Source organism: Lepidochelys kempii, chromosome 2 (assembly GCF_965140265.1).
Source record: "Lepidochelys kempii isolate rLepKem1 chromosome 2, rLepKem1.hap2, whole genome shotgun sequence".
NCBI lineage: Eukaryota > Metazoa > Chordata > Testudines > Cheloniidae > Lepidochelys > Lepidochelys kempii.
Window position 1 is genome coordinate 19735538 of NC_133257.1, and position 18352 is coordinate 19753889.

At 43.3% G+C, this 18352-nt stretch overlaps 1 long non-coding RNA gene across 1 annotated transcript in view; it reads right to left on the reverse strand.

Annotated features, from left to right (window-relative positions):
- Positions 1 to 18352, reverse strand: part of LOC140906358 (uncharacterized) — a 176523-nt gene that overhangs the window by 47028 nt on the left and 111143 nt on the right. Inside the window, exon 3 of the long non-coding RNA XR_012157080.1 lies at positions 63 to 195. This is a non-coding gene — a long non-coding RNA (uncharacterized lncRNA). The remainder of the gene's footprint in view (positions 1 to 62; positions 196 to 18352) is intronic.

Genomic DNA, 18352 nt, shown 5'->3' on the forward strand with positions numbered 1-18352 from the left:
AAAATCAGGGATTAAGAACATTTTCACCTTTGCTGAATTCTTTCAGGAGCAAAATCTCTTACCTGATGGAAAGCTGATCCAAGGTCAGTGTACCTGGCTGACTGGGAAACAGCCCAGGAAAGAATCCAACACAGTAGCTCAGCAACTTTCATTTTCTTTTTTCTCTCTTTGGCTGAAATCTTTTGCAGAAAGACCCTGAAATGCATGAACGTGGAGACAGAAACAAAATTATGGAGAGAGCGCACAAAGCAAAAAATGACACATTTTGGTGAAGCTGATCTTCTTTATTTGTAGGATTTTCTTAGGCTAGACCTACAACCAGAAACTTTTGCTGGGAAAGCAATGTTGGTGAGGGGTGTGAGTTTTTGCAAAAGTCCTAATGTACATGTGGTTATACTGACAAAAGTGTTTTTAACCGTGTAACTTATTTAGTGCAGGAAACCAGTATAGACTACACCAGAAAAAGCACTTTTTTGCCAGTACAAGCTGTCTCTACACTACATGGGTTTGCTTGTATAAATACACTGGAAACCCTTTCAAATGTAGACCTGGCCCAATTGACTGTTAAACTCACAAGACTGATTCTCTTCTCACTCACACCATTTTTACAGGGGTGCAACTCCTCTGATTTCAGTGGAGTATGCCCAAATTACAATGGTGTGAGTGAGAAAAGTTTTAACTAGGGCTATCAAGCGATTAAAACAATTAATCGCGATTAATCGCACGATTAAAAAATTAATCACAATTAATCATGCTGTTAAACAAGAACAGAATACTATTTATATAAATATTTTTGGATATTTTCCACATTTTAAAATATATTGATTTCAATTACAACACAGAATACAAAGTGTATAGTACTTGCTTTATATTTATTTTTTATTACAAATATTTGCACTTTAAAAAAAATAAAAGAAATAGTATTTTTCAATTCACTTATACAAGTATTGAGTGCAATATCTATCATAAAAGTTCAACTTAGAAATGTAGAATTCTGTACAAAAAAAAACTCTGCATTCAAAAATAAAACAAAAATGTAAAATTTTAGATCCAGCAAGTCTACTTCTTGTTTAGACAATCGCTCAGACAGACAAACAAGTTTGTTTACATTTCCAGGAGATAATACTGCTCGCTTCTCGTTTACAATTTCACCTGAAAGTGAGAACAGATGTTCGCATGGCACTGTTGTAGCCGGCGTTGCAAAATATTTACGTGACAGACGTGCTAGAGATTCAAATGTCCCTTCAAGCTTCAACCACCATTCCAGAGGACCTGTGTTCATACTGATGTTGGGTTCTGCTCAATAATTATCCAAAGCAGTGGAGATCAACATATGTTCATTTTCATCATCATGAGTCAGATGCCAACATCAGAAGATTGATTTTCTTTTTTGGCGGTTCAGGATCTGCAGTTTCCACAAAAGAGTGCTGCTCTTTTAAAACTTCTGAAAGCATGCGCCACATCCCGTCCCTCTCAGATTTTGGAAGGCACTTCAGATTCTTAAATCTTGGGTCAAGTGCTGTACCTATCTTTAGAAATCTCACATTGGTACCTTTTTTTACGTTTTGTCAAACCTGCAGTGAAAGAGTTCTTAAAACGAACAACATGCTGGGTCATCATCCGAGACTGCTATAACATGAAATATATGGCAGAATGCAGGTGTAAAACAGAGCAGGAGACATAAAACTGTCCCCCAAGGAGTTCAGTCACAAATTTAATTAACACATTTTTTTTAACGAGTATCATCAGCATGGAAACATGTCCTCTGGAATGGTGGCTGAAGCATGAAGAGGCATATGAATGTTTAGCATACCTGGCACGTAAATACTTCGCAATGCCGGCTACAGAAGTGCCATGCAAACGACTGTTCTCGCTTTCAGGGGATATTGTAAGAAGCGGGCAGCATTACCTTCCGTAACGGTAAACAAACTTGTTTCTCTTAGTGATTGGCTGAACAAGAAGTAGGACTTAGTGGACTTGTAGGCGCTAAAGTTTTACATTGTTTTGTTTTTGAGTGCAGTTATGTAACAAAAAAAATCTACATTTGTAAGTTGTGCTTTCACGATAAGGAGATTTCACTACGGTACTTGTATGAGGTGAACTGAAAAATATTATTACTTTTGTTTGTCATTTTTACTGTGCAAATATTTGTAATAAAGACAACAAAGTAAGCACTGTACGCTTTGTATTCTTGTTGTAATTGAAATCAATATACTTTAAAAAGTAGAAAAACACCCAAAAATATTTAATACATTTCAATTGGTATTCTATTGTTTAACAATGTGATTCAAACTGCAATTAATCACAATTAACTTTTTAAATCACGATTTTTTTTAATCACGTGAGTTAACTGTGATTAATTAACAGCCCTAGTTTTAACGTTTTAATCCACCAAGCGGTGTATGAGAGTAAATAGTAGGTCTGCCTTTCCATGGGAGTAGTGTAATGTGTGTACATCAAAATCAATAATACGATACACGTAGAGGGTCTGAGCACCCACAGCACCAATTAAAATCACTGGGCACTGCATGTGCTCAGCACCGATTTAAACCAGGCCTTTGTCTTCTTCTGAATGTCGAGCCAGTGCTGGATGAGGCTGGAATCCAGTTAGGCCTCTGGTACTAGGCTTCATGCTGCTAGGATCTTGAGTGATATTGCTTTAAAAAAAGAAAAGGGCAATTCTCCAGTATTGGCCTTGGAAATGGTTATTCATAATTAGAGTCACGTGAACTGGGTACGGGGGGGGGGAAAATAACCTTCAGAATGAAAAATAAATTGCAATTTTCACAGCAAGACTCAACACAGTTACCCCGAGAAGAAAAGCAGCCTTAGCAACAGGAGAAAGATGTCTGGCTGCTGGGGTTTGTTGCTTTTCCTGAACTACTGAGGAATTTCAGAGGAGGGGAAAGGTTAAAAAAATGGAGTTTAATCAGAAGGGCCATTGATGCAAGTGCAAAACTTCCAATCCCAGTCATTCAACCCATTGCACCACAGCAATCAGAATCAGCCAAAGCCAACTGGAGGGTGGGGGGAGTTTTACATACTCCATACCTAGAGAAGTCCCCAGTACCCTCCACCCAGGAGGGTGGCTGAATTAAAGCCATCTTCAAGTATTTGATTTTGGCTTGAGAACAAAGGTACATCTCAGATTTTTAAACCACAATTTTCAAAGTTGTCTCTGAGGTGGGGTAATCACCAGGTTGACAGCTGACTCCAGAGCAGATCCTTGTACAGAACAGCACATTTACCCTGAACTTGGACTGGCTTGGCAACATCCCTGGGCCCTGTAGTGTGGGAAAGCCAGCTTTGGGAATGACCACTGGTCGTCTGTTCCACAGACCAGCTACTGGATCTCAGGTGCATGTTAGATGAGACACCCTAGGACTTATACACGTAACCATCACCTTCATCCTAACTTTCTCAATGATTCATACAATGACAATGACTTCGGCCTCAGAGTCTGTACATCTTCTCTGTGGGTTTGAGGAAGAGTGCTCTGACTAAGGCAGTGGTTCTCAACCTATTTACCATCGTAGGCCACATGTGCAGCCCACAGCCGAGACTACCTGTACAGCCCTGAGGATGTCACACGGGCTGCAGCTGTGTGCTGATTGCACCTCAGGTTGAGAACCACTGGACGAAGGGCTTGTACACACCAGCACTTATTTCGGTATAACTTAAGTCGCTCAGGGATGTGGGAAAGCCACACACACACACACACACACACACACACACCCCGAGCGATGAGAGTTACACCGACCTACACGCTGGTGTGCACAGCGCTTTGTCGGTGGGAGAAGCTCTCCTACCAACACAGCTGCCGACACTGGGGGAGGCGGCGTAATTATGCCACTGGGAGAACTCTCTTCCCCAACGGCAGAGAGCGTCTGGGCTCGCAGTGCTACGGCAGCATGGCTACGTTGGTACAGCTATGCTGAGGTAGCAACTGTAGTGTAGACGAGCCCTCAGGCTCTCAGAAAAACAGACAGAGGAGGGTTTACAGAGCATGAGCTCTATGCTCCCTCTGGATTAAGAAGGATCCCCGGCATGACAGCACACAGCTGTCACCATTACACAACAGCCTTCTTCAGCTAAGGATGTCCAAAAACTATTCATGCTGACTAAGGGCTTGTCTACATGAGGATATTTACCATGGTAGTTATAGCGCTATAACTCTCCATGTGGACACACTTATTGCAAATGGCCTAAATTAAACTGGAAAATGGTTCTCTTATTCTGGAACAAGAGTGTCCACATGGGGTGTTATACTGGTATAGATACAGCAGCATAACTATGCATATATGTCTAATTATTCTGGTAAATTTCCCTGTGTACACAAGCCCAGAGTTTCACAATATCCCTAAGTGCTGGGTCTCAAACCAATTTTACAGAAGGGCTAACAGACACAGATAGCGTTCACCTTGACCTGCTAACATACACAACAACTGTCTTGTCCATACTAGTAGGATTTTATCATGTGTCGGTTGCAAGTGTTTAGCTAAGCACATAGTTTAAAAAAAAAAAAACTAAAAAAAAAGTCATTATGAAGATGAAGCTAGAAAGGTTAATTGACTTGCTCAAGTTCCTGGCTCCCACCCCTGTTCCTAAACCACACTCTTTCTCAGACAGAGACAAATCAACCCCCTTCACCTTTCCAGAATCCATTCTTGACTTTTTTTGTGTAACATATTTGTAGGTACTCAGTACAGGAATGCAGGACTCTAGTTTCTTCCTTGTCTGCCTATAACTTAGCAATGTTGGCCTGCTAGAATGGGGGGTGGGGGGGTGTTAGCATGATTGAAGGACAGAAGTACATTGTACAAGCAGTAGTGGGCCACATTCTCACCTACACTGAAGCCCCTTTACACCACTCAGACTTTCACTTTGCTCTATATATTACTTTGTTTTTAAAAAAAAACGTTGGTGAATGCTCTTTTACCTTCCATTTCTCCCTCACCAATAAGCCTGCCTACTGACACACTGCCAGACTCCATCCTTACCTTGACCCATTGCCTGGTGAAACTTCTATTCCCCCATTCAGCACCTCACGTTTGGACCACTGTGAAATTCCTCTCACTTACAGTCTCCTTAAAAAAACCTCCCACTTCCATGAATATCGGGGGGGGTGAGAGGTCCCCAGAATGCTGTGACAGACTCAGACTCTCACCCCACCCCATCCTACCTCCCACCAGCAACGTGAGCTTGGGGAAGAAAGTAACTGGTGGGAAAGGTCACCAAGAGTCCAGCCCATAAGAGCAACGACAAGCTGCTCCAGCAGTGACCATTGGACACTGATAGGGTCATTCGTGCCCAATGGTTTTTTTCGTGATATACCTTGGACATTCTTTCTCCTCTGCGGACTGGCTACTTGCACCAACTCCCTCCCACCCCGACTCATACTAACTTCACTTCAGCCTCACTCCGTGCTCTCCGCATCCCCCACAAGCCCTCTGACCACTCCCTTCTTTTTTGTCTTTCCATTTATCCCAATTCCCTCTTAACTAAACCCCACCCCAAAAAAGTCAAGAAACCAACAAAAATATCAGAATCAATGTGACATTTCTGAACCCTCCCATTGTTCACACTGTTTGTGTCTTATGTCCCTTCCCCACCCCACTGCAACCCTATCTCTGTTCTGCCTATCTAGATCAGTGGCAGGTAACCTGCAGCCCGCCAGGGTAATCTGCTGGCGGGCCGTGAGACAGTGTTTATACTGACCGTCTGCAGGCACAGCCGCCCGCAGCTCCCGTTGGCTGGGAACGGCAAACTGCAGACACTGGGAGCTGTGGGCAGCTATGGCTGTGGACAGTCAATGTAAACACTGTCTTGCGGCCCGCCAGCAGATTACCCTGACAGGCCACAGGCTGCCCACCACTGATCTAGATTGTAAGCTCCTTGGGGCAGGAGCCCATTGAACGGTGCCTAGCACAACAGGTTGGCTGTGTATGGGGTCCTTAGGCATTACCATAATACAAATGAATAATAATGAGATCTGTAATTTTACTTCGAGACAACAACGCAACAGGGTCCCTACTAGTATCCACCCCCACTTCCAATTCAAAGTTTCCCTCTTGGGCTTCCACTGAGTTGTTTCCATCCTGCCTTTTCCTAAACCTCACATCCACATACTCTCCCCCACCCCCACCATCTTTCTCTCCTAACCTTCACTTAGTCCCATCCGATTCCACAGCCAGAAGTCACCCCACATCCATCCAAATCTCTCTCCCTGAGCCACCAATGCAGTCCCTCTGTTATCTTTCCTGACTGAAAGAGGTGGACGTAAACCCTCTACACTTCACCATGGTCTCGTGCTGCACAAACAAAGGAGCTTCTACCTACGTTTGAAGCATCAAGCATCATCCTTACAATCGAAGTGTCAGCAAGATCCAAAGTGACAGCATGAACAAGAAGTGGTGGTGTTTTATATAGATAAAAATAAGGGGATGGGTGGGGTGGGGGGGGCAGGGGAGGATAAAAAATAAATTAAAGAAGATTACCAAATCTAATTATGAAATCATGGAAAGTTATTTCCAGTTGTAACTATCATATTTCAAAATGTGGATATGCTTGGCCTGAAGCCACACATACCACTTGGACAGTGATCTAGTCAGATCCGTAAGCTAAGGTCAGGCCTCATCTGTACTTTCATGAGAGTTCTTCAAGGAAAACACAGGGGCTAGAGATATTAGGGTTCAGTAGGGAGTATTCCTCCCCTTGCATCACCACTGTAGCACTGTCCTAGCATGGTGTCAAGGAGCACTGTTCTGCTGGAGGAACTATTTTTAAGATAAGATGTAAGCTATGGCCCGGATATCAAAATCCTTAAAGAGCCCCTGACCCATTTAGCAAGAGGTAAGGATGTAGCCCCAGTGTCTTGGTCAAATCTTTACAGGGACAATTCCTTTTTGCCTACATGAAAACACAGTTGGCATGGAATGGTGTCGTTCCCCAGAGAAAACATATGCACATATTGTATATACAAAAGCTGTAAAGCACTCCAGGAGCCTTCTGGGAAAACAGTACTAAAATACTACACAATATTTATTATTTCTATATGGCCAACAGTATACTAGTCACTTTACAGACAAGATCACTGCACCCAAAAGCTTATAATTTACATCGACAAGATGGGGGAATGAAGGGAGGGCATGGAAGGAGGTCTGTTTGAATGGTGAAGATTAGTGCACTCTTCATTAGAGCTAAAACTTTTTAAAATTATTATTAATTATTATTATTCAAGATTTTGGATAACGATTATCTGTTCTAACATATGTTTTCTGAAGAGAACAGATAATCCTAAAATGTAAACAGAGCTCCAAGAGCAATCTTCTCATCTTGGATTACAGCACAAAGTTTTCATAACTTTCCCATCCCTTTTGCTCTCGTTTTACTGGATTATTTAGTAACCGTCACAATGGATGAATTACACACACAATGTAACTCAACACCACTATCCCCAAGAGGCACTTAACTGGTAGCTCCAAGCCAGGTGCTAACCTTGGTTATTTTAGCTCCTTGATTCCCCAAAAAAGAAACCACAATGAAAACCTCAAGTGAAATTGGCCTAACCTCTCCTGGAGATTTCGATTTCAATCCTACGTGGGTGCTACTTGAAACTCCATGAAAGGAGCTTCTTAAATAAAAAGGTTTGCAGTGAAGCATGGCAGTAAAACTGGGTTCAAAGCCTGTATCACTGGCTCATCATGAATTCATTAACCCTTGGAAAACTAGCACTTCCCACAGTGCCAGCCAAAGCAAGGATCAACAACACCCAAGAAACAGAAGAATGGCCATACTGGGTCCAGCCAGCCCTGTATCCTGTCTTCCAACAGTGGCCAGTGCCAGATGCATCAGGGGAATGAACAGGGCAATTATTGAGTGATTCATCCCCTGCCGTCCAGTCCCAGCATCTACTATGTACCTGCACTATGTGGCCTGCATAACTCTACTGAGTGCCTCGCAGTCTAACATCTGTATCTTACCTCACAGGAGAGTTGTGAAGAAAGTGCTACTATCCTCATTGCACAGGTGGAGAAGTGAGGCTCAGAGACAGAGGCAAATTTTCCAAAGCATTTAAGTGATTTAGGGGCACAACTCCAATTAAAGTCACCCTATTGACAAAATTATGCCAGTATGACATTTTAGGAACAAACTGGCCCTAGGGTTCCTAAGTCACTTAGATGCTTCTGAAAATTTCACTCTACGTGTCTACAGTCTCACAGGAAGTTTGCAGCAGAGCTGGGAAGTACACCCATGGCTCTCAAGCCCTAGGCAGATGCCCTAACCATGGAGATATCTCTGAGATATCCTCTCTGAGCACTAGCTGCTTATAAAGCTCACAGGATTGTGCGAAAACCTCTCTCAGCTTTGATCCAAGCGGACTCCCACTTAGCAAAATCTGGAGTTTGAATGTATGAAAAAAAACAACAAAAAAGCTCACCTTATTTTGGAGGGGGAGGGAGCCACTTTCCATCTTTTTTATGTATAAAGAAACAACAAAGGGGAGAAACTCAATTTTTTAAAAATCCTTTTCATGTCACCATTAAAGATATTCCATGAGCTTCCAGTACAGTTTGGATCCCTTCCCACCTACTGTTTGCTTGATAGAAACAAGATGCTATAAGGTAGAGTAAATGAAGTTTTAAGCTCTTTGGAGCCGGGACTATGGACAAGCTTGTCAGGAGTGATTAGTGATTTTACATGCCTCCCTCTAGGGTGACCAACTTGACACACCATAAAGGTCCTGAATTCTAGAGATTGGGTGTTGCTCAGTGTTTTCTGAAAATCAGTCCCCCTTTAGGTGTCTTAAGTTGGACTCTCAAAGATCAAGGTATGCAACAAATCACTAGTCACTGTTGACAACCTTGGCCTATTTCTTCTCAACTATTTTTATGGCACTCCGCTCAACGGACCCAGACTTTGATCAGGATCTTTGAGTGCTATTACAACAGAAATATCAAAGAGCAACAAGACACAATTTTTCCTAGCTCTCTCTCATCTCTGTGTGTGAAAGAGGATCTTTACAGGCTACCTGAGGCGGTGAGCAATTTCTAGGACATGGAATCTGAGCAGAATCTATTTTGCCATAATCCCTGTAGTGTTGTACTCAGCCATTAGCCAGCTCTTTCAATGCTGAGGAAATCAATAGTAGGAATATACACAAAGGGCAAGATCTTTGGGGAAAGGACTTTGGCTTTAGTCTAACACACTTTCAGGCATTTGGGAATAACATGTAATAAATCTCAAACTTGAGCAATCATCTGATGTGCTACGTGTAACTGAACAGGTGGTTTTGGATATGACCTCCTTGGGGCGAAGGCCAATTGTAAAGCATCAGCCCCATTGTAGGTGCTCAGTGAATTAATCATCATCATCATAATTATCCAAAGGGTAAATTCAATGCCTTCCTGCAGTGGGGAAACACTCTATTAAATACTAATTATTGGTGTATTGTTAATAACAATCTAAAAACTGCAGCAACCTCAGCAGATCAACAGAAAAGACAAGACGGGAAGTCATCCTTACTTTATTTAGCTTCAGTTCAACAATTCCTTTGGACCTGCTTGGAGCAATACACCACGTGCTGAAAGAGTGGCAAATGACACTGACTGCCTTCCTTCATAGCTGAACCCCATCAGTGTCCGGCTAAGCAGTAAAACAAAAGAGCTGACAGATCCTTGGGGTCTTTGGGGAGAGAACTGACCATTAGAGGCTGACAAGCAGACACACTTGAATGGAAAATACTGGGCCACCTGACCCTGCTTCTGGTTAATGTACTTTCCCATCCGTCTCTCTCTCTCTCTTTTCATCCTCCTACCCACAGAGGCATTTTGTGCCTCAGTGGCTGTGATATTAGGGACCCATCTGCTAGCCTCTTCACGTGGAATCCTCACATCTCCAGCTTAAAATGAGCATGTCACTTTCCTCAGTGGCACTAATCTGCTTGTGATACCATGGTCAGTTATCACACAAGGTTCTGATTCAGTCATATTATCCCCAACCCACTCCTATAGCAGATAGACTACACCCAATTTTACCATCTAACCCCTCTCTAACCTCACCTTCTTCATTTTAATTCAGCAAAAGGAAAGATTTGGACCTCTATAGTAGGTCTACACTGCAGCTGGGAGGCATGCTTCTAGCTGCAGTGTAAACATACCCTATGAGAAGGGTGTAAGAAGGTTCCGTAATGTTACCCTATCCAAGGTGTAACAGACCAGCCAGTATTTCTGAGGGTCTGAAGGATGATATCTCCATGTGACATACTGGAGATCCACTATCTCCCCTGCTTGTCCTCTCCCGGTTTCAACCTCCCCCATCCCCCAAACTCCTCCAAGCTGAAGCCACACTTTTTCCCATGCTCCCCCAACCACCACCCCCGCACCCCAACTCTCCTGCACATACAAAATGGACCCTACAGCCCCATGATCTGTCCCAACCTGGCTCCTCTCAGATTCCCACCCAGACCTCCTTTGTACCCACCCACAACCTTGAAGCTTACAATCACCCATCCCCTGCATCCTGCTTTTATTCATCATTCAACGTATTCTGTAGGGAAGCAAGGGCATGCAAGGATGGGGGGATAATGCTGAAGAGTTGTGAGAAGCATTGGGGCAATCCAGGCCTGGGCATGAGCAGGCTCTATAGGGAGATATGGGGGAGAAATACAGCAGTGTGGATGTTCAGGAGGGCATGGGAGATATGAAGGCTCTGTAGGAGAACATATAGGAGATAATACATATCACCGCCGACAGCCATCCACGTAAATAATCTTCAATATTAACAGACATTTGATTTAAAAAGCTGAGAAATTCCCACAGAAGAAATCTTTGTTAACTTTGAGATAAGGTACGTGGCCTGCTTGTCCCACCTGCGCAAATCCTAAAAAACAAAGAGATAAATGGCTCAGTTATTGAAAACTCAGATATCACTTTCCCTTTTCAGACTCAGCCACTCCCCTCTTCCTTTACCCACAGCCCTCACATCTCCACCTTCTTCCTGTAAAACCAGATGACCATAATGAGCCTTAACTCTGACCATAAACAAAATCCACCAACACACCACACACACACAGATTTCAATTCTCTACCTTCTAACTAAAAACGACTTCCAGCAAAAAGCACTGATCGCCAAATTCACATAACAGAAAAATCTCGCTCACAGCCACAGCTCACAATCTGCCCACAAGCCTCATTCGTCCTTATTCAAAAACCCATACTGAGCTACATACGGTGTAACTTACAAAAGCCACACTACCCTATATTAGTCAGCAGAACACGTGAACATTTAACCGATAAACATGGATGGTCGTTGGCTGTTCCGGAAAAGAGCAGAGAAATGGAGGCTGTGTGTGGTAGATGGAAGGTAACTGAGATTGAAGAAAGAAAAGGAGTACTTGTGGCACCTTAGAGCTCACGAAAGCTTATGCTCAAATAAATTTGGTTAGTCTCTAAGGTGCCACAAGTACTCCTTTTCTTTTTGCGAAAAAGACTAACACGGCTGTTACTCTGAAACCTGAGACTGAAGAGAGGAACCAAGAGTGGGAGTGTAGCTAGAACAGCTGAATTACGTAGCCCTTTATTTCCTTGCTTTTCGGGGTTTGTGTTGATGGGATAGGACATCTAGCAACCTTAGCTCTGAAGCTGAAGCCTTTTAGTGCAGGACACGCACACACACTGGACAGAAGTCTATGGCCTGTGATATGCGACAGATCAGAACACATGATCTAATGGTCCCTTGTGGCCACCAGAGCCATGAATTTCTATGTGAATGTGTGTATTCAGTGTGTGTGTATGTACACACATATCTGCAGGTTTGTATGTTTACAAACACAAAACCAGAACTCTGCTTAATAACGGGATGCATATATGAAATAGTAGGCACTTCAAAGAACTTTTATCATTACACACTGCATGCTTGTGTGTGTATAAAAGAAAATTAGAAAGACAAAACTGCTCGTCTATAAAACAATTGAAATAAAAATCAAACCCACTCAGCAAGGAGAAAGTTTTCCTACAGGGATCTCTGCAGAAACATTCTCTGTAACAAAACCAACAACTTCAATCACAACCCAAACCTAACAAACATCAATGAAACAACACAGGATTCAGGGCAACATGGAAGCGTGGTCATAAAACAGCAGCAGGGTGGGTGAGTACATCATTTGTAGTCCACGTGCTAGATTTATCTATTTTGCAAGGGACATGTGCATGTCTAAACCACAGTTAAAAATCAACTTCATTTAGCACACAGGCAATGGTTGGTATGTGTAGCTGTAAAATTAGGCTTCAGCAGAATCAAGGGAGCACGTGAGGAATTCAAGCTCATCTAGTCTCAATCCTTCATTCCACTTGACCTAGCACCATTTGCATTTCAGCTACATTCTCCCACTCCTTTTGGGTATGGCTGGGAACACTTGTTTTCATCCTCCTTCATTTACCCTTCCCATAGTCCTCAGTTCGTCCAAATCTTCCTTCCAGACAATACAGAGCTGTCTGGTAGGTCTATCCAAACCTAGGGCTCACATACACATCCCTCCGCACCCACCCACCTTAGTGCGGGCACAGGTATACTCATGTAAAACTGTTTATACATCAGTTTCACTTGCACTGATATAAACAATTTTAAGCCACTCGGGGAGGGACAGACGGGGTGGGAGTGGGAGGGAATTGCACAGTTTTAACTTAATTGGCTTTAAAAAACGGTTCCTAAGCAATGACATCGCCAGGTGTCAGGTAGTTAGGTTCCACTCAGACTTACAATGCTGCCCAACCCCGGGTTCTGAGTCCCAATTTTCATAGCAATCCCAGTCCTTTGTCAACAGAGGACCCAGATTCCCGTCCACCTCCTTTTTTATTTGTTTAGTAAACACCAGGCATATAACACTTGAAAACTCATGCCTATTTGCAACTAGTTTTGCCTTCTGGGTAACTCCTTTTCACCTCCACATGAAATCATCTGATTTGAAAGAGGTTGTTTTTTATATCAGACTCAACCCGATGAAGTGGGCTGTAGCTCACGAAAGCTTATGCTCAAATAAACTGGTTAGTCTCTAAGGTGCCACTAGTACTCCTTTACAGCCTGATCAATTTACAAGATGCAAATTACTATGGGAGGTAAATTTATTAAACGGCAGAAAAGAGCATTCAGACAGCTTGTTTTATGCCTCATAGGTAGATTGCATACTTATTCTCTGCCTTCAGGGTGACTCCCATTTGAAAGGGCAACTGCTCAGCTGTTGGAAACAAATGAAAAACCTCCTGTCCCACCCATCACAACCCACATGACACTTCCAATTTTTAAACAATCCAGCCTTCCAAATTTCTACTCAGCCATTCATTTGACGAAAGCAATTCATTTATATAATCATCATTATACTTAACATGGATAAGTAGATCTCGTACCTGGGCTAGTAAATTGCTTTGGTGATTATGCAAATCTGTTACAAAAAACCAGTGATAGATTGCAGCACAGAGGTAAAAATATTGCAGAGAGAGGGTCTGGAGACAAAGCAGGATACTTGATCCTCCTGATCGAAATAATGTCAAAACAGAGCTGGAAATATTAAATACAAATTTTCATTTCAGAATCTCAGAGTGCCTTATGAACATTAATCAGCCCTTGCAACATGTTTGTGCGAAACTGACTATATGTTGGATGTGTAACACACTCTTCTTGCACACCAGAAAAATAAAAGTATAGAGGGGATAACGGACTTGACCCGATGTCAGAGAGATCTAGTTGGAGAAATGAAAATAGAAGGTGGGAATCCCATCTCCTAATCCCTGGTTCCACTCCCCAGTCCCCACTCTATTATGCATCCCCACATGTACATGCCTCAGAACCTAAAGGAGGAAAAAAGCATGGAAAGGAAACCCAGCTGCAGTTATGAACAACAAGCACCATCTCAAAGAACAAGCCGGGTTGATCATGGCCAAATAATAATACCTGGCTCTTATCCGTTTCTTTTCACCGGCAGACCTCAAATATGTCTCCTCATTGAGTAACACTGACTTAAGAGGAAGGATGATCTGATGCTTAAGGCACTGACTGGATAGAACCTGGGGGATATCGTTTTCATTATGTAGCTCTCATAAAATGCATTTCATCAGTAGAGCAAAAAGCACTTTACAAAGGAGGTCTGTACCATTATCTCCATTTTACAGATGGGAAAACTGAGGCAGAGAGGGAACGTGACTTGAAGGTCACCCAGTAGGCCAGTGCCAGAGATGAGAACAGACCCAGATCTCATCATTCCCACTGCAGTGTACTATCCACTAAGTGACACTGCCTCCCAGGTGGGTTTAATCACAGCTCAGCCAGCAAGTCACATAACCTCTCTGTACTTCAGTATTCCTATCTGCAAAAGAAGGATAATTATGCTCTTCCTCCTCAGGCTGTGGTGAGTACACTGCAATGCCCAATCCAAAGAAAAACCAACAAATAGCATATCTTTTTTTTTTTTCGGGGGGGGGGGGGAAGAAAACACATTCATCCCTCTCCTCTGCCCCCCTGAAACTAAACAAGGGTGACAAGCAAGTGGCAACATTTGTCGACGATCACACATGCCGACGGGCACATTCACAAAACCAACTGACAACCACAAAGGCGGATCCATCATCATCAAATCCTTGACCCACAAAGAACTAAGGGTCACATCCCCAATGGCTCCCAGGCCAGTGCCAGAAACTGAAATATTCTGAGTGAGTTTCTATCGTGTGCCCCTGCTATTTTGCTATTAGACAGCAGCAGGTGCACAGACTTTTGGTTCCGTAATTCTCAAATTTTACAAAAAAAAAAAATCCCCTTTCGGGAGCTTTGCACTAGCTCTTCAGAGACCTAGTTCTCACCTGCCACTACTCTAGTACAGACACTGCAGTAAAAAAGACTTGGAGGATGGAGTCGGGCCTTTTCTCCTAGAAACTCAACACGGACCTTAACGTCACAATTTTAAGATCCAAAAATTCAGCTTTTTGTAAAACCAAAATGAAATCTAAAACATTTCCGGGATAACATTTAAATTCCTATGAAAATATTACTAATTTTTATTCATTGCTGTATTCAGGAGGCACACTCTCTCTCCATCTCACATTCCTATAGGGCAAGGGCAAGACTATAGGTTTAGTACACTTGCCTTTCTAGTCCAGGTACTGGACTTCTCATTTTAAATCAGCAGAGGGAGGGACTGGGACTTTTTATTTGGATCGCTGTGATTTTTCTGTTATTAATTTGCTCTGCAGTTAGGGTCTAGAGATCCCAAACATGAATCAGGACCTTCCTGGGCCAGACACTGTACAAACACACACTAAGATGGTCCCTGCCCCAAAGAGAGCTTATAATACTAGTAGGGCATATTATCAACTCCCCTGTGGGACAAGTGAGAAGGGATCTGAATGAGAAAGTGAAGTGGTTTGATGGACCACAAACTGGGGGGGAACTCCCTGCCCAGGCATGGTATCTAGGAAGGCACAGAGACCCTGGTGGGTGAAGCCAATCCAGGGCACTGAGATGCAGGACTGTAGGAGATTCACAAAAGGAAGCTTTCAGAGTAACAGCCGTGTTAGTCTGTATTTGCAAAAAGAAAAGGAGTACTTGTGGCACCTTAGAGACTAACCAATTTATTTGAGCATAAGCTTTCGTGAGCTACAGCTCACTTCATCAGATGCATTCAGTGGAAAATACAGTGAGGAGATTTATATACACACAGAACATGAAAAAATGGGCGGTTATCATGCACACTGTAAGGAGAGTGATCACTTAAGATGAGCTATTACCAGCAGGAGAGTGGGGCAGGGAGGGGGGAGGGAGGGAGAAAACCCTTTGTAGTGATAATCAAGGTGGGCCATTTCCAGCAGTTGACAAGAAGGTGGTGGTGGGGGGGGGGGGGGGGGTGGAGAGATAAACAAGGGGAAATAGTTTTACTTTGTGTAATGACTCAACCACTCCCAGTCTCTATTCAAGCCTAAGTTAATTGTATCCAATCTGCAAAATTGATTCCAATTCAGCAGTCTCTCCTTGGAGTCTGTTTTTGAAGTTTTTTTTGTTGAATAGCAACCACTTTTAGGTCAGAAATCGAGTGACCAGAGAGATTGAAGTGTTCTCCGACTGGATTTGGGGCTGACTGGGACATGGAGTGAAGTGCAGACGTGGTTGTCTGTCTCACTGCCCCCAGAATAGACCCAGCTGAGGGGTCCTGTTCTCTGCACCTGCAAGCTCTGTTTTAGACTATGTTCCTGTCGTCTAATAAACCTCTGTTTTACTGGCTGGCTGAGAGTCACGTCTGACTGCGGAGTTGGGGTGCAGGACTTTCTGGCTTCCCCAAGACCCCGCCTGGGCGGATTCGCTGGGGGAAGCGCACGGAGGAGCAGAGGATGCTAAATGCTCCGAGGTCAGACCCAGGAAGGTGGAAGCTGTGTGAGCTTTGTGTCCTAAAGACAGGCTGCTCACAGAAGGAGACTTCCCCAGAGTCCTGACTGGCTTCATGGGGAGCAGTTCCAGAGCATCGCGCAGGGACTCCGTGATCTGCAGAGCATTAAACCACGCCTCCCAGCTGCAGTTTCCATAGCAGGGATGCCCCCCATCATTCAGATGGCTCCAGGACGCTTGAAATGCATATGGTGAAGAGAGTAAACACTGGCCATCTGTATTCAAACAATGACTTATCAAGTCAAAAGGATCCATCCAAATCAGCACAGGCATGCATGCACAGTGGATTTATACCTCTGAGCTAGCAGTGTGGAAGCTCATTTATAATACTAAATACATAATATAATATAATACTAAATACATAATATAATACATTTATAGCAGTGTGCGTCCCATTTGCCAGCATAACCCATGTCGGGTTTGAGTTTCCTTCCTTCCCACATTTCACAATTAACAGGGAAACCCCATATTGTTCCACTAGGGTTTAAACGGAGCTGTTGATAAATCAAACCTGCAACATAAAAAAAAAACCCACAAACTTATTTCCATGACTCTTCAGAATAGCACTGCCATGTAAAGTAATTATAGAAAGTGATTTCTCCAGGCCCCAGGCGGTGCCATTCCGATCCCAGTTAGCCAGCTCAGAGCAAAGAGGTAGTCAGTGGAAATCCCCCAGCTAAATTAATTTAATTGCACAGATGGCATTATCCATCATGGGAGGAGGGGGGACGCCACAGAGGGAGGAAACACCCCTGCTAGATTCTAGAAAACGGAGCCATCTGTTCACAGACTAAGACAGTTCACTGTCTCCCCGAGTCCTTCTCATTGCTATGACCTCCCAGTGACAAAAGCACTTAATAATCCAACAACAGGGGAGCAAAATGAATCACACAGCTGACGAGATACCCCTGAAATGTTTACAGTTTGCTGCACAGGAACCCATCAAACATTCCTGTAGCTGAACAGGCCTTTATAAGCAGAGCATGCGTAACAAGCAATTATGCATGATAAATGCAAGGACTGCATGCAGCATGCTAAAATAGTAAGACCCAGTTCTGCCTTCCGCTACACCTGTGCTAGCCCCATTGAAGTCAACAGAGTTGCACAGGCATATACGGAGCAGGACTGCCCCCCCCCCCCCATAAAGCCCTGTAAAAACAGAGACAGTTAATGAAGATCAAAGATCCACTTTTTTTTAAACCAGGAAATAGCATCTGGGTAGGTAAAGTCTGTGGTACAGAACGGCTGCAATACTGAGAGTGCAAACCAGCATCTGCAGCACAGCTGCCTCTCAGAATGGCCTGCTGCAACTTGTCGAGTCTGAAGAAACTGACCCAGTTTCCCAGTAAAAGCACAGCGAGGACAGCGGCATTTCCTGGTGGAGAACTCAAGCCACAACTTCTATTCCGCTGTCAAGGAAAACATGACACCTCTGTGCAGGGTTGCCAACTCATGTGTTTATCAGGATACTTGGTGATTATTTTTTAAAGCGCCAACTCCTGGAAGCAAGTGATTATGCAGGAATCTCACTGAGAGTCATTTATTAAGTTTCTGTCCCTCTTGATTGTGGAGAAAAGCTTGTAGACATGAACCCTTGAGTCTTTCACACCAAAAAGTTCCCATATTTATTATTTTTTTAATCTCGCAATTTTTTAGTCATTCTCGTGATTTTTGGAGGATGACTCATGCGTAACCTTTGTGACACTTGACAAGGAAGCCAATTTGCCAAAAGCCTGAAGGACTCCTTTAATTCATATATAAATGTACCTGTATCTAGAAGTGAGAAAGTACACTCAGTTGTTCTTGAGACGGCTATTCCTTGTGTCCGTCACTATACCATCGGTCACTATGTCGACATAACTAACATCATTCCAGGTTGGTGGTGTTCTCATACATCAACAGAGAAACCCGTTGCCACAGTACACCA